Source organism: Gymnogyps californianus, chromosome 6 (genome assembly GCF_018139145.2).
Source record: "Gymnogyps californianus isolate 813 chromosome 6, ASM1813914v2, whole genome shotgun sequence".
NCBI classification, from domain to species: domain Eukaryota; kingdom Metazoa; phylum Chordata; class Aves; order Accipitriformes; family Cathartidae; genus Gymnogyps; species Gymnogyps californianus.
The window spans coordinates 27719584-27745909 of record NC_059476.1 but is presented as its reverse complement, the minus strand read 5'-3'; the positions used below and the strand labels follow the sequence as shown (position 1 = coordinate 27745909).

Genomic DNA, 26326 nt, shown 5'->3' with positions numbered 1-26326 from the left:
TCTGGAGTAGAAAAGCCAGCCCTACTACAAAGACATTCTTGTGCCTCTTTAATTACCCTTCTTCACCTATAGGTGGAATTTCCACTCCAACAGCTTTAGCAAGGAGCCTGTTAGCCTGGGAGGAGATTTCTGTTTGTCTTTGTACAGCAAACACTGGCTCTGTTGTGCAGCGCCAGTTTCTGATTCTAATGATTTCCTGAATTCATTCTCTTCCATACCCCAGGGAAGGAAGAGGTGATCCTCTTGAAAATGCAGATAATTGCTTTTATTTGATTTTTATTAAACCTCATTCAAGAATAATATGATGGCTTTTTTTATTACATTGTTCATCACTGTGGCATTTTTAAATTTGCTTTGCTAAAAGAAACAGTTTACTAAGCCAAAGATTTAATTCCAGGATTTTTGCGGGGAGAAAACTGGGAGCTTTTTTTGAGGTTGTTTTGATTTCAAAGACTTTCATAATCCTCGTATCTGTCTATTATTATCTCCGCTTTCTTTCTTTAATAGCCCAGGCTTCTTCCCCAGACCCAGCAACCGGAGCATGCTGGGGTTTATTGCGTATGCATCTGGAGCTGGCAGGGCCGGCTTTGCCCCGGCTGTGCCTGGCTGCCTCCGAGGCGAGGCAGTGCAAGGGACACTCTTTCTCCCCGGCTCCGGCTATCGCATCGCCTGGGCGAAGCTGATACCCGCTGTCATGCGCAGAGGGCCGTGGGGAAACAGCAGGCTCCAGCTCCAGTGGGAGATAAGCACGGGGTCAGGCACAGAGCTGCCACGGGGGTTATCCCACCACGCAGCTGGGGGAGAGCCACCCCCTGGTTTTGGCCGAGTCACGGGCTCTGGGGTGGCAACTCGGTCTTCCCGCTGGAGAGAGGGAACGTGCAGCAAGGCCCTGATTAATCCATCCATCCCTATAAAACTCTTCTGTGGCTGATGTTACAGGTATTATTCCCATTATACACGTGGGGTGACTGATGTGGAGAAGCAAAATGCGTAATCTGCACTTAGCAGAAATAAAAGCAATTAAAATTCAGGACCGACAACTTCATGTTGCTAACACTAAAGAATGTGTGTTTGGGAAATTTAATCTATTTACCTCTTTGTTGCCAATGTGACATCATCTACTGTCCATTAATAAATCACACACAGAGCTACTTGATGTGCAGTTTTATGAGAGCTATTATTTTAAGAGCTGGTCATTTAAAGATAAGTGTTTAGAAACATGAGATTTTCATATACTTTTAGAGCAAGTTTTCCCCTTTTTCCATTTTATCACAGGAAGTAACATCTCAAAACACTGAAGACTTTGTAAAAGGCTCTTTTTTATCTCAAAAACTTTTTAACAAGAATCCAGTCATCTTAGTTAATCCCTTTAAACCGTGTCAATATTTACTTTTAAGTGGAGTTTCAAATACTCAGTCACGTGCACTCTCAGTTTAATTGGGACAACTCCATTGACTGGGAATTACGGCTGAATACTGCAGGGGTTTACCTTGAGTCCTCGTAGTTACAACTTGTGATGGCAGTAAGGATGATGAGATGTCTGTTGTTAACTTATGCATCTGTCCATGAATAAGTGGGTCCCCCAGGACTGTTTTTAGTCAGCTGCTGGGCTCCTGCCACATCTGTGATGTTCTGTACCCCCCACGAGGTTTCCAGAAGGGCCCACAGTCATTAAAATAATCAGCGTGGGATTTATAAAACAGCATGTTCACCCTTGTCTGTTCATCCATATCTTTTGGAAGAAATGTGGCAATTTGGCAACAGCTTGACCCCTGCTCAGAAGGGTGACGGGGAGGGCCGGTCACAAACCCCCCCACCCCGCAGAGGGTTACATGCCGTGAATGAGCAGCTCTGGCACGCAGCTGATCCCCAACCGCAGGGCGCAGTTTTGTTACTGAAAGCCTGTAAATACGAACAGGACTTCAACAGCTCTTACAGGATAAGGGGCAGCTACAGTTGGTTGAGCATAGGTGTCATTGACAGAGCTAAAGACCCTAATAAGCACTGCAGCCACTTCCCATGGTTATCTGCAACCTATAATTTGTGAGAGAAGCATATTTTTAATGCTACTGGCACCTAGACCTTTGTTTTCTAATTTTGATGGAGTCATGGCAACAGACCTTGCACTGCAAGACAAAAGACAGGCAGATGGCGCACCATTTCGTTATATACTTACCCTATTTCACCCTCCCTTTCTTGAGGCAAGGGACAGGTTATTTCATACCATATGGGATAGCTTGCCCTTGCCCTTCTCTCATAGCAGATGTGTTTGGATCAGAGAAGTTGGTTGGTCCAAGACATGGCTGGCATTACATTCTTTAAGGTATCTGGTCACCGTGTCCTGCTCACATCCTCAGAATTAAACCGATCACCAGTTTTCTGGGCAATAAGAAATTTTTCTTCCATTTAAAACTGGCTTTTTCTTTGCTTTCTTTCTATAACATGGAACATAGTTGCTGTCTATAATGGTTGGAAAGTTTTATTCAGTAAGTCCTCTGCTACTGCAGTGACACAGGGTATTCATGGTACCTCTGATCCCCTTCTTGTCTGTCTGTGATACATCATAAATAGGTTGTTGGTGCTTTTTTTTTAAACTAGAGGTCTTATTTTTCCTGGAGAACGTTAGGAAGCATTTCCTTGGCTGAGGATATGGAGTCGTCATTCTGAGGAACCTCCTGTCATTGGATATCTCCTGCACCATTTCAGGGATCACTTTGGATGACTTGGGTGTTCCCTTCCGGTCCCATGTCCCCAGGTAGGGGAGATATTTCCTATCTGGTAATATGGTAACAGGGAAAGGCCTCAGCTTACTCTCATGGTCCTCAGTGTGGGGCACCATAAGGATATAGAGAAGACTGACTGAAATAATTTAAATCTTCCCTGGCTCCTCAGGGTAACTCCTGGCCTAGGACACCATGTTCCTTGTCATTTTCCTGACCGTGTCTTACTCGATCGCACACTGTTTGCACTTAATGAAGTGAACTGAAAATTAGAAAGCTATGGCAAAGATCAGAAGGCAGAAAAAGGTGAGTAAATATAAACAGTGAAGAGAAAGAATGTGACTGGAGAGCAGCGAGTGCTAAATGGTATATTTCACAAGAACTTGAGCGTGCGCTTCCCTAGGAACCACACATGTCTCTGCAACACAGCTCTCAAGTCTCCAGCTAGTTACCTTTTCCTTCCAGATTAATGCTCATTTTAGGACACCTCAGCTTTGGCTACTGCTGGCTTTAAGCTATTTATTTTCTGAGAGACTGACTTTCACATCATGTAATAAATTGCTGGGATATATGGTGCATGCAGAGAACTGCTGGGTACATTTCAACTAAAAAACAGACGATCAATCTCTCTGCATAGACATATTTCTTTTTCTGGGAAAAAAAAGGCAAAAATAAAGCTATAGATGATTTTGTTGGGGTTTTTTCACCACCACCACAACTTCACAGAGAGAAAACCAAAGTGGTAACACCCTCTCTTTGCTTTGCTTTTCCTTTCTGGTAGAAGTTTGCTAAAATGAAACATTTTCAGAATTATTTTAAGCTTAAATAACTTAAAAGTAGATCTGGATCTGGAATTTGACTAAATCAGAAATGAAGGAAACCTTTTCTCATTGCTTACTCCTGATGCTAAAGATTTTTCATATTACTGTGATGCAATATTTTGGACTTGTGAGGTACCCCATAGAGTGACTCTGGAGCCCCCCATCCGCTGTCACAGCTGTGGCAGTTCCTGCCATACTGAGAACTCTTCCATGTTCTGCCTGCTTTGTAGTATAAAGGGGCAACAGCACTGCTTCTTTGCTTGGCTCTCTGGAATAACTCAAAAATAAACCAGCACATATCAAATAAACCTTACATGTTTTGTCTGTCTCAGATTCTTCGCCATCTGGAGCAGTTTCCTTAGGGCTCAAGAGTCTTTTTCCTGAAGACTGCACCCCCACCAGGCTACTGAAGCACGCTTGTCTCTTCCTCTCTCCTCCCCAAAAACTTCCTTTTGAACATTATGAGTCAGTTATATGTTTCCTTATTATTGTCTGGTCTCATTGTAGGTCAGAAAACAGTCCCCTGTTAAGGTCTGTTGTCCCCTAACAGTCCTTGAATAGATGGCAATCCATTTCAGTGTAGAGTGGATCCCCAGCCACGTTAATGTTCGTAACAGTAGAGCAGCTTTGCAGCAAATCTCTCCATCATCCCCATTTATCCTGCGCTGGTTTGATTTGCTGTTTCGGTGCATATGAATCGTATTCCTTTTGGAGGAAACTAAACCAGAAGTTCTGCTTCAGGTGCACACCAGTGGTGCTTCAACCCCTAGCAGGGACAAAAATGAGCCGTAGGATACATTTAAATCACATGGATTTGGGATGTCCAGTCCAGTAAATGAAACTAAATATAATCTGAAGTAAAATGCCAGATCACATACACTGTAGATGTAGAGCCCTCACAGCCAGTTGCGCTGTCCTACTGATCTGCTCTTACTGTGCCTAATGGCTTGCTAATATAGACAAAGTCAGAGGCGCATAGAAGGTACAGCAGTTTCGTATCATCAGCTTCCTAAAATCAATGAGTTCATAAGTTTCTGAGATCATTTAAGCTCCTGACTTATGTCTCTAGGCAGCCAGCACTATACAGATGGTATAGTCTACAGTACCTACAGAGTTGAATTTGGTAGATGCCTTAATTTGGTGTTACAATAATTAATGGATTTGTATGTGATAAAAAGATGGGGTGAGCAGAGAGATCATCTATCAATATTTCACCTATTGGGAGTTGTGATTAAGTCCTTGAAGCTTTCAGATGTGGTCAGGCTGTAGAGCAGTTTAGGATAACAAGTGAAGACTGTTATCAGGTCCAATTACTCTCGAAAGGAAATTAAGAGAGACAGAATATAATTACTTGAACTGGAATGTAGCCAGGGTGTTGGGGTGATCATTTGCTATATGATCATTAATGACTGTGGTAGAAAACTGTGGATTTAATGCCATGAGGTAAATATTCACTCTCACCAAGGAGTACGCTCGTTAAGAATAATATGGATGCAGTCATAAAAGAATGTTAATTGAATCCTATGTATGGGTGAGCATTCATCTTCTGAAACCAAGTATCAGCACTAACATCACTCAAAATACATAGAAATGCTGCTTAACATCTAATGGGGATAGGGAATCGAAAGGGCTCTCTATAATTTTTTTTGGTTCCGATGATAAGGCATAAGATGAAATTTCCATAGTTCGTGCAGACTGGCCTCTTTTGGATACTACAGAAGCAAATGTACAGGGATGCAAGCAAAACTGCTAAACATTTAAGGAATGGCTTACCAGAAATTCTAGATATGAAAAGAAGCTTTTGAGGTTTCATGGAAGGCAGAGTGTTTAACAAATGATGTACTATCTTGTCTTTTGTCCTTCTTCTGTCCTGAAAGTAATAGCAGGATTTTGTATGTCAGTAGTGTCTTTCATGCATTTAGATTACCCTTCAATTGAGCTTCATAGTACTCCAAAACAGAAGGATAAACAATATATAATTGCTTTACCTTTTACTGCAGTGCAGCAGATACATAACCATATTACCAACAGAGGTGTGAAAAAAAATCAGTGCTTGACAATGCTTAAGGAATTTGAGAAGGTAAGAACCCAGTTTATACTTTTAACATTTGAGAATAAAAGCTTTAGTCCTATGACTATTTCTGCGCAATACTTAGGTCATCAGCTACCAAGATGGTTACACACATCTTTTATATCCAGCCTATCAGTTCCTAGTCAATTCCCGTTAGGATGCTGGGCACTACAGCAGTTGCCAGACTTTGAGGACTTTTAAAATACTTTGCTAGTGAGAGATAGTTTGCTTAATTAGTGCCCACAGTAGCCAGTGGCTCTGCTTCACAGCTCACCTGAAGAAGGGCATATCTAGCTGTGCTGTGTCTCTTACTTCACAGAATGCACAGGCTCAGTCAGAAAGGTCCCTCTGCTGAAATCTGAGACCTCCATCCACAGATGCTCCTGAAAGAAATAGATTAGAAGGGGCATCACTGAGTCTTCACCGGCTAGAGGAGCACTTTTTAATGAAATAGCTACTGAGGAAGATCCTGAAATGATGTAATTCAGGTAAAAACTAAAACATAACATCCACTACTGTAGTTTTTCACAAGTCTCTTTCCTTTAGTAGAACTGAAGTTCCTCAAGAGGCTCCTGTGCTTGCCAATGTTTTGCAAGGAAGTCTTGATAGACTGGGAAAAACTTTAAATACAGCTTGTGAAGCTCATTGGTAAAGAACTGGGCACCTAAAATGCATGAGGCTTGATCCAGAACTTGCTCAAGTCCATAGGATAGTCTCTTTCATACATGGGGACAGGTGAGGCTTTCATTCAAACTGATGAGCTTGCAGGAAGGTTCATCCAAACCCACAGAAAATGGTAAAGACATTTGTGAATGAGATCAGGGGAGAGACAGAAATAGCAGTCTCTCCTCTTACTGCTTTCCTGGAAGTCCCACAAGCCCTTTTGTGCTTCTGGAAGAGCAAAAGGTAAGAGACCTGCTTGAGTTGAATGAAAAGAATCTTGTTAAAAATATTCAAGCCTCTGAGAGAGCTGCTTACATTAGCATGATTATTTAGTCTGGAAAAAAGGACTTCATTGCAGTTGTCTTTGGGAGGCCCAGAGTGCGAGCTGCAACTCCTGAAAAAGGAAATTCCAGCCAGCACAGAGAGCGCTCCTGTTCCCATCGCCCAGAAGTCGCCTGCGCATGGTCAAGGCTTCTGGAGGCTTTGAGACCCTCTCACTTACTGCTTTCTTACAGAGTAAGAAGGCAGCTGTCATAAACAAGTGTCCTTTCTGAAAGAAAGGACCAGACCTGCGTTCTGAGGCACCATTGACAACTTTAATAACCTATCTGGCAGAAGACAACCAGAAGAAACCAGATCTGTAACTGGCAAAGAAGCCTTAAGGTCAGCCATATTTCAGCACATCACATTTAATAAGGGAACAGGAACAATAAATCCCATCATGTCTTTAATAGTTCAATAGTTTGCATGCTGGGAGAGGAGAAAGTCTGCTGTAGTGCATCAAGTTTTATGTCATTCCTTTAGTTCTGAGCCTGTAAAGGCAGCTAACAGCACTTAACCTAACACTGCTGCTATTGATAAACAGGAAAACATTCATTAAACAGCATAACTCTGAGGAGAAAGCTCTTAATTCATCAAACCAAGTTCATCAAAGGGGGATCTTTTATAGCATCATTACTTGAAGGGTGCATTTTTTTCCTTTTTAACTGAAACTATGACAGGTCAGTCCCTCAGGCACCTTGTAACAGTGGTGGCCATCCCACAGGTTGTGAAGGATTTTATTGACCACTAGGCATTTCGTACTGCTGCCTGGAATGAAGGGGAACTTTATTCCAGCAGAAATACACAGGATATAGTGAGCAAACATGGGAGCTGGAACATGCTGCCTTGTGCAGAAACCCCTCCCCGTGAATCCACTGCAGTAAGTTAACTGCTCCATGGACCATCTCTGATGTTTTGTGGCGTCGGATGCTGTGCATGGGCAGCTGACATGCAGACGCATGCTCCAGTGTTTGTTAGAATATGAGTTTATGAGAAGCAGAAGATGAAGTAAGACCTGGGCAGGTGGGTTGGCTAGAGGCAAGAATTTGAAATGTCATTGTAGTTCCCAAATTTCCTGGTCAGATCAGCTGAGATGATTAAGAAGAGAGAAGGAGGCATCTGACTTTGTTTACAGGTATGAACTTACAGAACATTGCTTCCTCCACATCCTTCTCCGCCAAGCTTCTAAAGGTGCTCTGTTTTACTTCTACTCTGTTGCACCTGAGTACTCATACTGAGGCCTTGGAGCAAAGCCACAGTCTAGCCTTTATTTCTAGCCTCATAGTATAGATCCAGAAATAAAGTAAACTCCCTTATGGCAGAGTAATCTTCAAGAATGCCTCAGCTTGAATAAACTTTTATAGCAAAACTATAGCCCTTTCCTTGCAAGTCAAACAAAGTTCATCTGATTTATATCTTTTGTTATTATCATTATGGACCACACAGAGAGTGACCAGGTTCCTCCGTTTCCTGGCAGATAAAACACCACGTGTGCAAGAGATAGTAAGAGGCAATTCAGTGGAAGTGACAGCGCGCTGGCCAAAGCCCTCCCGGCATGGGCAAACTCTTTGACTGCCCGGTCAAGGCGTGGTCACGGCCGCTTGGGGTTTCTCTGCCGCCTGCTGAAGTCCGTGGCAAAACAAAGGGAAAATCAAATAGGAGGTAACATTTAAGTTTGGTTTTAAAATTAAGATGCAAATCTGCTACACAAATATCCTACAGCAGGCAAGTCCAAAGGGAGCATGTTTCATTTTGGATCAGCTTAAATTTCTTAAACTAACTTCACTGACATTTGTCTTGTGCCGGTTAATTTACTTATGTCTGCTTTACCATGATCGCCCTAAGCATAGATAAAGTTCTCCATGCAAAGGTTTACGCTAGCATGACAAATCTTACGCTGTAACAAAAATGTTTTTATATCAAACTTGCCCTGTGCATCAACAACAGCCACCACGGCGCACGGTTGTTTGTTCTTGGCGGAACATTTGCTGTGTCATGGGCAGACTGTGAGGAAAACGAGAATAACCCTTTGGCCAAGGAAGAAGCAGAGCGGACTTGAACAGCTGAAGGGAGGAATGGAGGCAGTAACCATCTTGCGGGTAATTTTTAGCCAACCCTGGCTGTCTGCTTTTTACCATAAAATATTAGTTTATAATGTTTTCATGAATATGGGTATTAAAAATATAGAAGGATTTCAATGCCCTTTGAAACTCTCAATGATTTTAGGAGTAGAAGGATAAAATTACTGTAGAAAATTAATATAAAAAGTTTGGGTTTTTTTTTTTTTTCAAAATTATCCTTTTCTAATCAGTTCTAATCCTCTCTTTCTTTATAAAGCTGGAGGAAAAATGAATTTTGAGGAAGGTATCAGTTCTCAGTCTTTGTTTACAAATCCTCCCACACCCCAAACAATGCCTTTACTTGGAGAGTTATATAGCTCACTTATTAAAAAAAGAAGTTTTAGAGTCTCCATTTATGATACACTCTTTCATCCATAGTATCACAGTTCCTATCACTTCTTATGACTGCTTCTGCCTTTCACAACAGATACATAGATAAAAATCAGCATGTTCTAGTTTCCCTTTCTAAACCGTTAAAAATACACATAAACAGAACAATAACATCAAATAGCTCAGTGATTTTTTCCCTTCCACTGTAACGATCGAGAGCCTGTTGGGAAGCAGCAGCCACCAGCTCCCCAGGTCAGTGACTGAGCGTGGTCTGTAAGGAAGGACAAGGGTCAGTCTCCCACCTTTGGGGACGGAGGAGTGGAAATGCAGACAAAAGCTCCTGCTCGCTTATGGGCAGGAAGGAGGGCAATTTTTTCTGTTCCAAAGTTAATTGGAACTTCAGGTTCTCTCTGAATACCTTTCAAGTACATCTGCTACAAAGCCTTTGGAGCCACTGTTATTTACAAAGTAGGAAAGTGCAACCAATGCAGATTATAAGAGCTCTTTTCTAAGAAGAAAGCAAGAGGTCTGCACTCTTCCAGCGTCTTAGCAGGGTTAAAATTATGGTGGTTGCACTTGTAGGCAGGTAAATAGTTATTTAGCATGCTATTTTACCTGTACAGTCACGGAGCCTGCAATGATTAATGGGTAGGATCATTTTCTATATTTCATTTTAAAGCTTTGGGGCTATAGGGCTCTTTTGAATGTCTGGAAGTTTAACCATTTTCAGCTACCCAGCTGGTACTGGAGCCTCTTTCATATAAATAAATAAATAAATAAATAGCCTTTCTGGTTAGTCCTCTGCATATTACACTATATGCAAAGCCATCCTGATATATACTGTCCCCAGGCACTATACCACACTTTCCAACTTTACTCCAATCTTGACCAAATGGAGCAAAGGAAATGTACCCCAGAAAAAACCCGCTTCGTCTTGGTCTTCTGGATAATTTTCTCCTTTCTAGTTATTGTCCCAGAGGTTTACATTGCCATTACTTTGCCTTTCAGCTGCTGAGTGAATCAAGTTGCTGGTACTGTTCAGAATGATTTCTTCCTCTCTCAGTCTTCTTCCCACAGTTACAATGTTAAATTTTCTGAAAATATCTACTATCAGAATCCTTCATTTTTAGTATTTAAAAGTAATTGGGTCAAATTCAGGAAGGGAACAAATAGGTACGGATCTGACCTATTGACTACAATTTAACCTCAAATAATACATGAACAAGCTGCGTATATATGAACTATGAAATCAAAGAATTAATCTGCCACACTCTATATAAGTCCACTATACTCATGATTTATTTTAAATGTCTTTGGGTAGGGTCACCTTCTTTTAGCATGCCAATATATGAAAGAGCTGTGGTGCTAGGATGATCCTTTTAAATTTTTTTAAGGTGCGCCTTTAGATTGCCTTCACACCAAGACTGGTACCTACGTGAAATGGAAGCTGCATAAGAAAAGCCTCCAGAATAAAAGCAGGAAAACGGACAAGAACTTCATGTTCACTGTGACCTGGTACTCTCCCAATACAACAAATAAACCTGGACCTCCCTCTCCCTGTTGCCCAGGATGGTCTACCATGCAAGATCCTTTATTTCACCTGTAACGTTTTTATGATGGTTTACTCAAATCTGTTCTGTCATCACAGAAGGATTAGTGGATTGCTAACTTCTAACACGTCCCTTCCTCAGGAGGTGCAGACTACTTTAAATAGCTAATCAACTCACTGCGAGTTAGACACTAAAACCCTTTTTTTCTTTAAATGCTACCAGGCATCGAGGTTCGTCTCCAGCTACCTTTGTAATTTTGGCCTAACTCTGCACTCGTCACTCAGAATATCTACAGTTGTGGAAACTGTCAGCGTTACAGCAGTATAAAATTCAAACAGGCTCTGTGTGGTGGTGTCTGATAAGATAAGAAAAGTTATTTTGTGATTTCAAGATAGTTTGTCTCCTCTGACAGCTTTCATGTCAGTGTTAAGGAGATCTTGCACAGCATTTGTCTGCATTTCTATGAAACAAATATAGTTTGGGAAACAGTTTACTTGATTTTTTTAATCTAAGAAAACTAACAATACTGATTTTTAAATGAAATCAGGATTCCCAAATAAAAAATACTTAATATCCAAATATGTGCATTTTACTACTGAATTTCTATCAGGTTTTACTTTATTTCACTGAAAAATATTTCGTCAGAGAAGAAAAAAGTCACATGATACAGCTTTCACAGAAGCACTGTTATTTTTGTGGTTAGCTGAAATGTTGAGAAATGGTAGTGAGGAAGAATGTTTTGAAAATTTTAGGTTGCCTTCTTGGAGATCCGGTGTCCTTGGGATGGTACAGAAAAAAGTAAAATCCCCAAAATAAGGCTTTTATTCTGCAGTTTCATTCTGGCTAGTGCTCATATAAGGACATCATTTCCTGCTCCGGAGAAGGCTCTATCTTCTCTTTAACAGAGATGGTCCTGTTCTCATTTTCTTTATTTTCTGTTTGTTTTGGACCAGCACATCTAAGACTCCCATAGTGTGTTACAATCATGAGGATATAATACATGTGTTACCTGCTGCAGGCAATGCCCTTCTGTTTTATCTGTGTCTATTCCAGGATCAAAAGTTTTCATCTAAGCAAGGTGAGTGCACTATGGCCTTATAATGTCCTGTAAGACACTATTGCAGAAGAAATGTTGGTTCATATTGTCATAGTTTGCATTCTTGAATGTATTCTTCAGCATCCAGTCATGCATGAGGTCTCCTGCGTGTCTACACCATGAAGCAGTGCCTCCCTGAATGTCACTAAACGTGTTCTGGAGCACTCATCGTATGTGCAATGCCCTCTGTTCAGACAGCAGTGGTGGTCTCTGCTCTGCAGTGTTGTGCTTTTAAAAAATAAGTCTCCCAAGGAGTAGGGGTGCAATGAGCATGTAAGGCTGTGAGGTGACACTTGGCCACATCCTGATAAAATATGAATGAAATCAGCTGGAAATCAATGTAAGTTTTACTTCTCACGTCAGTGCTAGAATTAAGCTAACATCAAACACTTCTGAAATATTTGAATGCGCCAAGCTTTTCTTGGTTGCAAGGGAGAGCCACATAGAAATGAACTGTCCCACACAAATCTGTTGCTGAGGTTGCTATGCTCTCTGACAACAGCATCCACTTCCACAGGCTAATTCTCATCCTGCTTTATGATCATTTCTAGCAGTTCTTTTCCTCCTACTGCCTGTTCAACTGCAGTATAGCAGTTTGCTCTGCCCCACATCCCGCTAGCTTTCCGCCATTCCAGAAACCGTGCAGACAGACATGTTAAAAGGCCACATCTCAGCTTTATCCTGCAGGGCCCAGAGTGGCACCCCCCCGACCGCCCGGTGCTAACGCTGGCCTTAACGCAGCAGCACACGCTCGGACCACACTGCATGCGAGCTAGGACATGGCCTTTCCTAACTGCTACAGTCCTGGCCGTCAGGCAGGGATGGAAGTGTGCTATAACCTTGAAGTACTTCTGAAAATTAAAGGAACTATGGTTAAAAAGATTAAGAAATTTGCTGTAAGTCATGTCCCTTTCCAAGTTTTCTCTGTTAAAGGGAAGGCAACGTGTGTTTTTTTTCTGAACAGGACACAGCGTTCTCTGTTCAACGGTGTGCTCTGGAAACTAGGTTTACAAACTTTTGCTGGCAGCTTAGAAAAATATAACAGCATATTTACATTTCCTTGGTACGGGTCCTAACTTTGCGCTTGGGCAGGTGAGTTTTGGAAATTTTGGACAAAAGTACGGAGGGCTGCTGGAATCCATTTTAACAGCTAACATTGAACTTTTAAGTAAGTGAGATTCTGTCAGTAAATCTTTTCAAAAGATTGAACTATTTTTTATTACATTGAAGATTTTTTCTTTATCAGAATGAAGAACTGAAGAGATTTAATAAATGCTGTTCTCCCCAGAGTCCTTTCCCTTTGAAAGTTTTACCTGTACTAACATCTAAGGGTCCAATTCACAGACCATGGACTTGGTGAAAATGTTCTTGTTGAATACAAGGAGAGGTCTGACCCAGGCCCAGGGGAGAAGACCCAAAGCCATCATTACATGCAATGCACATCAGCCTTAGGTACCACGTAGCAGACCATTTTAACTGGTTTTGTGTGTGGGGTTTTTGTCTTCGGTGCTTCTGTGGTATGTGACTGAATTGAACTTTATAAATATCAAATAGACCTGTGGTCAGACTGCTGTGGCTGCAGCATGTACAAGGGAAAAAGAGAAAGGGGCTGTTTGAAACTTATAATTTTCCTCACTTTGTTTTCTGTGTATTGAACTTTTAACATTTTAATATCCATGTCTATATTTAGAGGCAGCTGCTGGTCTCTTTGGCTGCAGCACTTCACAGAGCACAGCCGTACCGCACCAGCTCCGGTGCACCAGTTTTGTCCTCTGCTTTTTTTTCCTCAGGTAACTTTTGCATGTAAATATATTTTGCTCCCTGTGCTGTGAAACTAAAGAACGACAGACTAGTCAAAATGGGGGAAATAGCCTGCCAATAAGAAGTGGATTTTTCAGAAACATGATTTAAGAAGTACTGACTGGAAATCAATTAAAGTCTATCATGGAGTATTTGAACTTCAAGACATTTTAGTATGAAGCTGAGGCAGGAGAAAACACCGTCAGGGTCCCTTACAATGGAAAGATCCAATGTTTTTACAAAGAGATAAAAGCAGACTTTCCAAGGACAGAATGGCACTCCCTCAGACTTTTGCACAGGATTCAGACTAAACACCCTGAAGTTAATTGAGATTTTTCTTTCTCTTTTCATTCTCCTTTTCACTAAAACCAGCAGTCGTGCCGTGCCAGATCTGTGTGGTTTGTGTAAACAGCAAAATCAAGGTGTTTTCTTACATTTCTAGTAACAGTTTTAACCTCTATTCTGCATATGTCCCAAGACTGAGGACATCAATAGTACTGTAATTTGCTTGTCCCGTCTATGTTATCTTTCCATACGCAACTGTGCTTGTGATGTTTGATAAAAATTCAGTCTGTTAATTACCTAAAAAGGCTTATACCAAAGAACGAGTCATGTCAATCACACCTTTGGCCTCCTGGCTCATCCTTGTCCCACCATTCACAGTATAAGGCTGTTCTGGCAGCATGGCCTGCTGTACATTTTAATACAGTCATCAAGTGCAGTACATGATCATAATTAAGAGACAAAGAAACAGGAGTTGTATTGCAAGTCACCACATGACTATACAATGGTTATTTGAAGTCATTTGTTGTGTAATTGCTTGAAACTCTCTTGGAGATTTTTGAAGCATTTCAGAGGTGTTTTAAGGGGATTGCTTTAAAAGATTAGTGGTTCGAAATTAATAAATGCAATGATTTAGGGGCCTTTTTCCCATTTTATTAACAAAAACCTGGAGCAATTCATTTTAACACTTAATCACTGCTATTTTTTTTTTTTTTTTAAAAGAAAGGCCATAATATATCTTATGTGGGTGCTGAAACACAGTGCCTGTGTCAGACTCTCTCCTGTTACCCACTTATGGACAGATATAGTGAAAAATAATTCTTCCATTCTAGGGCTCTCTCTTCCATGCTTTACAGCCAAATATCTTTTCCCCGTGGCTTAATATCCTAATTCACTTAATGTGGACTCATCCTCAAGGTCCAAATCTTTCAAGTGGTTTGCGGGATATTATTTAGTGATGAATACAGAATATAGGTGACAGTGTATGACATCCACTGACAAAGAGTACAAAGCATACACAAGCATAGTAGCGTTTGCAAGAGAGTGATACCAGGCTGCAATACAAAGCAAGAAGCAACACATGGCACAGTTTTACAGTGAAACTTGAAATGGTCAATTTTTATAGGATAGATTTAAAAAAAAAAGATAAAAGAAATAAGGCCAGTTGGGGAAACAAACGTCTGGTGAAGAAAAGTGCGAGAATGGGAAAGACAGTTCTTTAGGAGGTATCAGATTGCACCTGGAGAACAGAGAAGTTAAATTTAACCAGCAAGGAGAAGTTTGCAACAATACAGCTTAGCAGTGTGGTTAAGCAACATAAAAACACTGAAATCAGCCAGAGATTCAGATATTTAACGCCTCACGTCCCACGAGCTGACTCAACAATAGCACAGTGATATTTCAACGTACATTTTACAACATATTTCCCTTGCCAATGTGCTTAGGACAATCTATAATTAGATACAATAATTAGAAGCATGGTAATATATTATTTGAGTTGAGTGAGTGTCTTGCAGTAAAGAGACACACTTCTTGCTTGTTGAATTTTCCTTAAGCAAACTGGTTCTTTCTTAGAGATTGCCAGATCACCTACTTTGATTACTGCTTTTTCAGTTTTCTTGAATTGGAATGATTACTGTTTGTCTGGACTATTCCCCACTCTATCCAAATCTCAGTTGCCTACACTTCCACAGGAGTTAATCCTTAGATAAACTAGACATACTGTTGAAGTTGAGAGTTTGAAATTTCAGTTTGTGTAGTCCCATTACGTTATGGTTACTACACATGTAATTTTTTTGAGGTTACTGCTCTAGGAAAGTGAGGTCAGATCTTTGTACCTGGGCTGTCACGTAGGATACAGCATAAATTGTTCTCTTAACGTGTTTAGTAGAGGCCACATCACCTCCAAGTTTGTTACCTTCTGCTAGCCGCACCATGGTCACTAACAGAGGAACTGCATATGGATACAAACAGTCCTGCTCTGCAGTTCAGGCCCTGCTGCCTCCTTTCCGAGATGCAACTGTGAAGCCCTTTGGAAGGATGATGGCAGGGGATCTGCCTGTGTTTATCAAAAGGTGGCCAGTATGATTAGCTGTTTTAATCTAGAGTTCTGTCTACCGTGGTTAGGACTTCTAGGTTTTCCAAGCTGCCACGGAAACACATATGAAGATTTAGCAGGGGAAAAAAAAAAAAAGACGGAAATCTTGGAAAGGCAGTAGTGTTCAGGGGACAAAGTTTAATTCTCATTAGGTGGTGTAATGTTGAACATGATTTGCTTTACTGCAGCTTTGTTAGTCAGCTAACAGCTTGATTTTACAATTGTGCTCACATACAGTTCACATTTTTATTTAAGAAATTCCAATAAAGGTAATGTGCCTTGTGCTGTAGCTATGGCTTGAAAAATAACTGAGTTAAAGCTTAGTTTCTTTGTATGGCACTTAAACTTTAATAGTGTTTTTTTCTTTTATTGATCTTTTGAACACTTCATTTGATACCAAAACTAGAAGCAAGCTGAATCACCCATTCCAAATCCTTAAGGCAGGACTGGACAGTCCGAAGTCTAAACTGAAATCTGAATATTGAAAGATTACCTTTCATCTACAATGGGCTAAACCAAAACCTCCATTTCCTTCCCACCTTCCTGAGCTTTGGAGCGGTCTGATCCTGTCAGCCTGTGTAGAGGCTGTGAAAGAGAACATCTGAACTGCGATGCCAAACCTTGGCTACAAATTGCCGCCTCTGCTAGACAAGAGCATTTTCTTCTATATATTGCAGACCCTCTGCTTTTACTGTGAAATAATGAAAATGATGCAGTAGAATTCAAATAGCACAAATACCCTGCATCGCTTCACTGCCTGCACCAAGTGTGGTTGGTGACGGTGGCACTGTCTTGTCAGGGGAACAAAAATGGCTTTGCTCTAAGTGCAGCTGTTCAGCAAGAAAGGCTTCTGCTTTCTCACCCTGGCTAAGCTACGCAATGTGATTAAATTAGATCTTTTACATTGTTCACTGACTTCTGGTAAATTACACCTTTGATTTCTGGTCCAATGAAAAGGTGCTAATTACCTTTTTAAGTGCTCATTTAATGTTCTGCAGTGACATAAAGCATGAGTGCAGCCGCCTGCATGCCCGAACCTTCCAGAGGTTTCTCCCTGGCTGCTCGCTCTCATCAGCCTTTTTCATTTTTCCTCTGCTCCTTCCCTCTGTCCCTCCAAGGCACCTGCTGTGCGCCAGTTCTTCTACAGCTGAATAAATCTACAGTGTTGTTTGCGGCAACTGGCTCCATTTTAACCCATTAAAAAAAAAAATCAGCATCCTGTCTGGGTCTTATTGCCCAGCTCGCATTATGATTTTTCTTAGATGGAGCTTAGCAGATCTCAGTTTGCAAATGGCTTCCCCTACTCTTGCCTTGAGAAAGAGGTTTATCTGGGGAAACATTTAATCCAGGCCTTATGCAGCCTGCACCTCCCTGTTTTATAAATGCTCTCTGCTGTCGCCTGTGCTTATGTGGCACTCGGAGGTCAAGGTGTCCAAACCCACCCACCAGGACCCACACACACATCACCGGGAAGCAGCTGGAGCCAGGGACTGTTCTCCCCTTGCAAGCAGCACACAGCCTGGGCTCCACGTCTCCAAAGCGGTGGGACCCTGGTGCAGCCCGTGTCTGTCCCTAGCTCTGGGATGGCTAGGACGCAGTCCTGCCCTCAGACTTCTTCTCACTTCAGTCCAGGTGCCCTAGACCTCGGCACTGGTGACTGAGACCTCAGCATCTCAGCTGAGTCATGTCAAAGCGGTGGCTGCTCCCTGGCCTCGTGCCAGCTCGGATGGGGACACTAGGGTGGTCCTCTGCAGAGAGATTTCGACAGCTGCTCTGTGGCAGCCCCCATCTCCCCTCTCCAGGGAGCAGCTCCTCCCCACGGGCCGGCCAAGGCACACCTCCTTCTGTACTGGTTCTGAACTCAAGTTTTCAGGTGTGGCTCACTGCAACAAAAGCAGAGGCTTAAAATGCAGTTGTAACTTAAGTGCATGTAACTACATTCCGTAAAAAACCTGCCAGATTCTAACAGCTTGTATTTAATTAGGGGAAAAACCAAAACACTGCTTTTTCTTTTGCTAACCGCCAGCCCTGCCAGCTCTCTCTGGGGGCTTTCCTGTGCTCAGGTGCAGCAGTAAGCAGCCACAGTGCTGCACCTTGCAAGACGGGTGCCCCCAGACCATTGCTCCCCCTGAGCCTGGAGCTGTGAGCTGGGCAGGGTCTGCTCAAGGCTCAGGGTGGCCCTGTCCCTGGCAGGTCCCAGGCTCGTGCAAAGCTGACAGCCAAAACTGTTTCAGTTTTCTTTAGTTCTATAAATGGGAAAAATCCAGCGTGGTGGCACAGATGGCTCCCCGTGCCCTGCCTCTGTGGGACAGGCCTGCTCATGAACCCGCACTTGTATTAGGGATGGACCAGGCTGAGGTTGTTTTACAGGAGATTTTTCCCTTCCCAGTTTAAATATTGTTAAGCCTTTTTCGTGTTAGCTTTGTTTGCCGCAACCTGTCGGTTATGGCTCAGCAGGGGCTCTGCTCACAAGTAACATGCACAGCCGCGCTCCCGGCAGCTCTCCCAGGACAAAACGCATTCACAGGGCACAGCCGTGGCCGGGGTTCAGCAGGGCTGGCCGGCATGTGCTCATCTACTTCTATTAGATTTCTCTTTAAAAGCACACTGGCTTATTTTTTGTTGTTACTTCCAAAGAAGATTAAATATGTCCTAATTTGAACTTGAAGAATTATTTTGCTTTCACTCAAACATCCAGCTATGCTGTGTGAAATGCAGGCTTGTGAGGCCGTTGCATGAGAACTGGATTGCCCCCACCTCCCTCCTGCAGAATCCTACTGCCAGAGGTTTTATTCCCTAATCATTACCAGGACAAATATTTCCGGGTGCTATGGTGAAGCTTAGTTATTAAAAAAGGAAAGAAAGAAAAAAAAAAAAAGCAGTCACAAATCAGAGATTTCACACAGCAGTTAGCTTGCTTAAACATCACTTGCTTACTAAGTGCCAGGGGATCCTGTAGATACTTATGGGAGGCAACCCACCACAGTGAAGCTGCTCCATCTGAATGAGTGTGCACCTACGCCATCCACTTGCTTCGCGCTCTGTTTTGTTCCTAGACCCTGTTTCTCCAGCCGCCCCCACCGTAACACATGCCGTTTGCTACTGCATTCCTTTGTGGAGATAAAGCCCATACAGAGTGGACAGCATGCTTCACTCCCAGGCGCCACACCAGAGACAAAAGAACTTGGATTATATCAAAGTTTGTTCCCTAACCTGAGGCGGGGCAAACAGTACCTCAGCAGGGTTTGTGCCCTCAGATGCCTCCACATCTCCTCATGCTGCACAAGACACCTCTGTGGAAGCAAGCTGTATTTGTGCCGTGCTGGTGGCTGTCAGTGCAGCTTCTCATCATTGTGGGCGCTTTGAACCGAAATGTCTCTTTTACATATGCATGCTGAAGTCACTGATGTCACCGAACAGCCCAGCGAGGCCTGCAACTATGTATTTTGACATGGCCAATCCACTCCAAAGGACTGAAGCCCAGAGCACTCTGGGTATGATTCAGCACAATCCCGTTGACCTGTGGTCCTGGCTTCCCTCTCTGGTGTGGTGACTTGGGATGGGGGGTGAGGGCATTTTCCTGCTTATTGTGATCGATTCTTCCAACCTAGACCTCCATAAGCCCTTTCCTGCACTCAGCCCCTGCACATTGAAATAGTGTTTCCAGACATATTCCAATGAGACCAGGAGGATGTAAGGACATCCAAGGACCGAAGTAAAAAGATTTTTTCCTGGAGCAGCACTTCTCCTTTCCAGCCTCTTTTGATGTGTGTGTATCGAACAGTAAAACAATGTTGACCTAACCATGGTAGTCTTCAGAATTTAGTCTTTACCAAAACTTTATACAGTCCTTTATAGCTTGCATATCTCTTCACAGCTCTGAAATATGCAGGATCGAGCATAAATAAGACAATGACAAGAGTGAAGAGATCTACCCAGACATTACGAAAGATTATTCTATACATAGATCTACAGAAAATTATTCAGATTGATTTTTTTATTTAGATGTAAATTGGGGAGAGTTGGTAGGTAGCAGTGATGTTTATGAGCTATTTATGGCCAACTTGTGAGGTGTTTTGTTTTTTAAAAAAGAAGGAAAACCTCAATGCATTAGAATATGGGAGTGTAGTTGAAATTGTCTTAGGCATAGTTTTTCTCACTAAAAGTGTATTCTTACGTTTCAACTGATATAATTTGGTTTAAAGGAATACTGAGAAGGTAAGTCATTCTTTCAGAGTAGTAATTATTTTCGTCCTGAGAAGCTGTGAGGGTTAAATTGTTAACACACAAGTTTTTTGAAATATGCATGTGATATATTAATGACCCAATCCGTTTCCCCAAGGAGCCATTTGGTTTTTAGCTTTTTAACTACTTTTTTTTATTTATATTGAGGAAACAATCAAACTCTCATCTGGGACCTTTTTCATTGACATCAGTATGATTGCTTTGGGCTTTTATAAAGGAGAATTAATTAAGGGCGCTGATTCATGATTGAATTGGATTCAACTTTGGTGGCTAAAGAGGTTACTGCTGAGGTGATAACCTCAGCTCTTCTGAACCTGACAGGAGTCATGAACCAGAGACCCCTCCTGCTGCAGCTCACAGCCCAGCATGTTAACATAAATTGAAATCAATGGCTGTTGGAGTTAATACATCGTGCTGTGAACTGTGATGGCCCAAGAGCAGAGAAACTACCTCTTCTGCCACCACTGCTCCAGTAACTTCTGCCAGAGGGGTGGGGTGGCCATCAGGAAGCAATAGCTTTTTCAGTGGTCCAGAGCCTGCAAATCCCCTTCTGTGTCTTACCATCTAGCTTCAGCATGAAAAGCTGGATATTAAATATCAGACCGAGTTGGATTTTTGTTAGACTTCCGCATCTGCTAGGCTTGGCTAGCGCAACTAGTCTGGTTGATTTCAGGAGGAGTTTTGTGGAGGTTTATGGCTCTGTAAAACAATAAGCTAAATTCTGTATAATTTTACTTTGAAATAAGCCAGGCAAAAGATACTCTTCCCAGCTCACATCACCATTCCCTGCACAATAAGTATTTTACGCATGATTTTAACTCAGAGGTGGGAAAAGAGCCAAGAATGAGTTCCCAAGGTATACAAAGCCTTACTAAATTGGACCATAATACTAGGAAAAAGTGCACATGCAGATGTGATTTCAACTGATCTTCAAGAGGACATTTGCTTTTGCAATCCTGTTCTCATTTCTACAGCTGCTGGTGATTAAAGCCTAGACCATTGTAGCTACTGCCAGTAAAAGAAAAGCCTAAATTTAAGTAGTGTCTCCAACAGAGGCAAAATTGAAAACAAGGTGCTAGTATCTGGTTGTTAACACCTTAGACAAAGACCAGAAATACAGCTGGAGAATTTTTTCAAGTGAAGAAGAGACTTTCGTCACAGAGAAACATTAAAAAAAGCACAGTTCAGTGTCAAAGTTAATTGTGAATTTGTGCAAAGTTCAGTGAAGTAGGTTCTGAAAATTTGCTTGGAAGAAAACAACATGTGATTACATTCTTCAAATGTTTCTATTTTGGTTTAAAACTCAAGTTAAATATCTTCATAATGGAGCAGAAAAAAGACACCCAAAATGAACTAGATGGTTTAGGTACTTCTGAAGGAGAGCAGAGAGAGATAGGGACCTTTTTTCAACTGCTTTTGTTTTTAGACCCTGACTTGTACACATATAAAGTACCAAATTGCTGCAAGTTGTGCCCCTTCACCATTCATCTCAATTTCTGACAGCTTTATATGATACATACACAGCTATTTATTGTCTTAGTTGAATTTGGCCCAGAAACTTCTACAGGAGATTTCACCTGCTATCTGCAGACTGCATTTGATCTCATACCTCCCATGTAGTCATTTCAGTAAGAATGTGTGATGGCAAAAATGTACAATATTCTTATAATTAGGCATCATAAAACATTTGTAACCATTACCGAGTTGTAACTTAGAAACCGTATCGCAAAGAAGTGAAAGACTCACCCAGGAGAGTGTCCTCCATTGTTCTGCCTAGCTCACGGTGATTTCTGTCAGGGATTCAGATCAGGTGTGGGACTGATTTGTCATTATCTTGTTACTAAGTGCAGCCCTACCTCTGCTCAGTTTTCCTGGGAAGAGTGAAGTGGATGAGACACAATCTAGTTCTAACTCATGAATGACCAAACCACCACAATCCTGTTTGTTTTTGACAGCCTTCTCAAGACTGCAGTTAAGGACCATTCCCTGGGTAGTCTTGTATGACTCGCCAAACTTAGTACCACTCAGGCCATGCGATTCATTTTAATCTAAGAAATCTTTAAGATTTTACTGTTTACAGAGGACTGCACCCATAGCGATCGCGTTTATATCTGCAATGAGCGATGATGCAGTTCTTACTGCTTTCCTAGCAAATGGGGAAAGGTACAAGGAGTGGCACCCCATTTCTTATTTTGGTTATGAGTCATCAGCTCTTACCTTAAATACTAAGGCACAGTCTCCCCATCGAAGAAAAAATTGCTCTAATCGGGAAAGAAAAATAGTCAAGCCTGGAGAGAAGGCTTAAATTGATAGTTATGAGGGGTTTAAGTAATCCCCATGTTAATGAAGCCAAAACCCCTGGAACAGATTATATTTTCCTTTTCTACAGCAAGTGTGAAGTTTGTTGAAAAAAAGCAGGGACTCTACTGGCTTAGAAAGGCCATCGGGACCCTGCACACACCTGTGACTGTGGTGGCATCTCACAGAATCAGAAAACTTCTTGTTTCAAGCTGTATTCTTTCTGAAAAAATAAGACTTCTGTTTCTCTCATCCATCACCTAAATTGCAGACAATTACAGCAGTTACTTCTAGAGCTGCTAATTCTCAGGTTTCTGGAAATAAACTACCACTATTCTGAAGCAGAGAGTATCCTTTGGCTTGCTAGACAAAAGTCCTATAGGCTCTGGTGCTTGTGCAGAGCTGCAGACTAAAGCCACCAAACCAGCTCCTCCATGGTGCAAACACACACTGAGCTGTGAGAAAGGCAGAAAGAAACGCTGATTTATACCACCTGAAGAGCTGACCCAGAAGCTGGAGTAAATGAGCTTGATCTAGCAGTTCCCAACATCCTCACACTCCAGCAGTATTAACGATCAATTAGGAGGCACTTTGTTTCCATACTGCGGCAGCAATAGCTTTAGCCCTCCCTGGAAAGGGCACGAAAGGGCAGAGGGCAATAGCAGAGCAGAGAGATGACAAAATAAAGTGGGGAGAAACCAGGGACTTTTAGGAACCTAACTGCAAATCTTGTAACAAAATGCAATTGGACAGAAGGGACTTGGTTTCAGATGTAAAGTAAGCTAAACAGGTGAAAGAGTTCTCTTTAAACTGTCATCATTAATTTAAGCCAAACTTAATTAAAAAAATAAACTGAAACAGCTGGGTGTAGGAAGTGGCTGGCTGACCTCAGTGCTGGGGCCGTTTTCCTCTTCTCCTTTTAAACCATTGTTCATCAGCTTCTACTTAAAGCAAACCAGAACCGTCAGACTAACCACAATCAAAACCATAGGGCTTGCTTGCATCTAATATTTCTCTCTGTGTTATGACATCTATTAACAGAAAGAAAGGAGTATCATTGGAAAATCCCTCTTACACATTCGCATGGTGCCATGCTATGTTACCTCAATGAGAGGACCAGTGAAATATTTAAAGCCTCAAAAACATCTTCTATTCCAAAGGATCCTTGAATGTGCTTATGTGTTTATGACATTTGGAAAACCCAATTTCTACTCCTCATTCTACATAAACTTCCGAATAAAAGCAAAAATACTGCTTCATCCCTGCCTCTTACCCTAGCCATCCTTTGTCAGGTTGAGATAAATAGTAAGCTTTTTGAGGTAGGTACCATTTTATGTTGTGTGTTTTCAGAGCCTCTCCCCCTGCATTTCTACCTGGTTTATCCATGCAAAAATGCAGTACAAATACATGCTAACAACTGAAGGGCAGCCTACTTCAGCTCCAGATGGAAAACAATACACAGTTCCTCTGGAGGATAATTAAAGAGCATCATACAAAGCATCTAATTTACCTGATTCCCAAATAGTGTGAATTTGATAAGCCTGCCACGAAAACTTTCTGGTCTTAATGTCACTCTGCTAGTCCAGCCCAATGGTGAGTTCATTCCTGTACAGCTATCACAGTGGAGCCCTCTCAGAGGGAAGGTCTACTTATGGCTCACTTACTATTGATTTTCTGTTGTAGGATGTCCAACAGAACATCTGTTTTTATTTGAAAATACTACAGTGTTATTGAAACTCATCAATTCTGCAGTAGGAGGAGATTACTAGCATAAAGCTCACTCCTTTACACTTCAAATACAGATCAAGTGATAGTTTCTGAGAGAAGTTATTCCACAAGTAATCAATTACCCTTGTGAAGGAAACAAGTCTCAGCTTTTTTTCTTAGCTGATAGTCATCAGTGCCCTAAAGCACATCCTTTTTACCTCAGTGGGACTTACTAATATGCCTGAAGTTAATAATATGCTTAAGACCCATATTTCAAGAGTCTGAAAGACTTATATAATGTAAATAATCATCCTACCTTTGCAGGGCTTGCCTTAGCTTAGTTGGAGCAGGCATCAGAAAGTCAGTCAGGAGCAGTTATGTTTTACCACACAGAGAACAGAACTTAAAAAAACGTATAACACCACACACAAAAAGCAGGATGGACTAATGTAAATTTTTGTGGTAGAGAGAAACCTTAGACTCATTCATCACGGTAACAAAACGGTGGTTACATCACAGCTCCCGCTGCAGAGGGGAACACTGGTGCATACACAGATGCCATGTACAGACAACAGATTACAACATTTAGCGGTAACTCAGTAACATATTGCCACACTTTGGAATTTCTAAAGACAATTCAAACCAAATATCCCAATTTGCAAAACTTTGATTTTATTTCAGAGTCTTTTTTTTTTTTTGGTTCACTTATCATGTCTAGATTCCCAGTACCACTGTAGCAAAGCAGGAGTTTCTGGCAGTTTTGTGTGAGTTCTCCATCCCTTTTAAATTAGTCTAGTTAATGCATTTTTATGTCAGTGACACTTGTCCTCCCAGCCCACTGCCATGAGCTACCAGAGTTGTCTAATGGCTTTGAAAAACCTACTGTCATATCTGGATCATTTCACACATTTAAAAGGACCATCTATCAATTCACTGTTAAAGAAAAGACATCAAACTCAAACATATGATAGTTCTGTCTGTAGAAAGGAAATCATGATCTGCCCATCCACAGCATTAAAGTTACCCCGTTTCTTTCTGTTCTGGTTAACTCCTAAAACTCAGCTATAATCATTGTGAACGCACTCAGAAACGTGCAAGCCACGGCAGTGGGTCACGGTGATGGAAACAGGAGCTTGTGCTGTAAAGGGCAAAGTGTTCCTCACCGCAGCACCCGGGGACGTCCCGCCGTGGGCTGAGGGAGCACTTACCTGGTGGAGCTGCTGGGTTGGGTCACTGCTGGACAAGTCTCAGAGCTTCTGTCCCCTCAATGGCGGGGGGCAGGAGCTGGGATTTAAGCCACCTGAAAACGCTGGTTTTGCCCAGCCCTTGCTTCAGGGGAGCCTAGGAACCATGAGATTAGAGGCATGAGCTGCCTTCCCAGGCTCTGCAGCACCTAGTGTAGTTGGAGCAGCGGCAGAAAAAACAACCGTGGGATTTTTCTCTAAGAAGCTTTGAAATCAATGTTCCAGCAAATCATCAGGTTCTGAAGAATAAACAGGTTGTCCCAGGAAGAAGCAATTAATTTGTTTCACTCTTTGACCTGTTAAAATGCAAAAATTGCTGTGGAATTTACTCTGTGGTGACACATTCTAGCAATGGAGCAGACTCCATTAGTGCTAGTGTTTTTCTAATTACAGCTATAAATAAAAGTTAACCTCCATCCTGATTCAAAATGGATTCCATGGACTGTCAGGTGCATAGGTGATGCAATACAGAGAGATGAATGCAGCAGCATTTGCATCATCATATTGACTTACAACTTGGGGGTTAATTATTGCATTGTTTTGCCATGTATTGGGGCAGCCATTTTTAGTCACTTCCAAAACGCTAAAAAGAAACTTGACAGCTTCTCATTAGGTTAGAATAGACAAGCTGCTTGAATCAACAATGAAATTTTATTAGGGATGCTCAAGTATAAAAACAAGAGCTTTCCATTTTGATATTGTATACTTTACACTGTATTGATTTGCTTTTATTGGTTTTTAATAAAAAAGTGTAAGTGTTTTTCCAAATGGTATAAATTAATTGTTATTGCGCCACAGAAAACAGAAGACTGCACCACAGTAATTAACATTTCCTGGCAAGGAAATGTAAGCAAGCTTGCTGCAGAAATGGGCTTTAAAGCATATTTTGACAGTACTACAAATGCTAGCATATGTCTGTGAGGTGGCAATGTAGCAGGCATGGCAATCACTTTAACGACT

General features: G+C 41.7%; 1 long non-coding RNA gene across 1 annotated transcript; it reads right to left on the bottom strand.

Annotated features, from left to right (window-relative positions):
• Positions 1-1197: 1197 nt before the first annotated feature.
• Positions 1198-5987, bottom strand: LOC127017935 (uncharacterized). The gene is made up of 3 exons (XR_007766657.1): positions 5887-5987; positions 5315-5411; positions 1198-4307 (listed from the first exon to the last, which is right to left on the bottom strand). It is a non-coding gene; the product is annotated as an uncharacterized LOC127017935 (long non-coding RNA).
• Positions 5988-26326: the final 20339 nt, after the last annotated feature.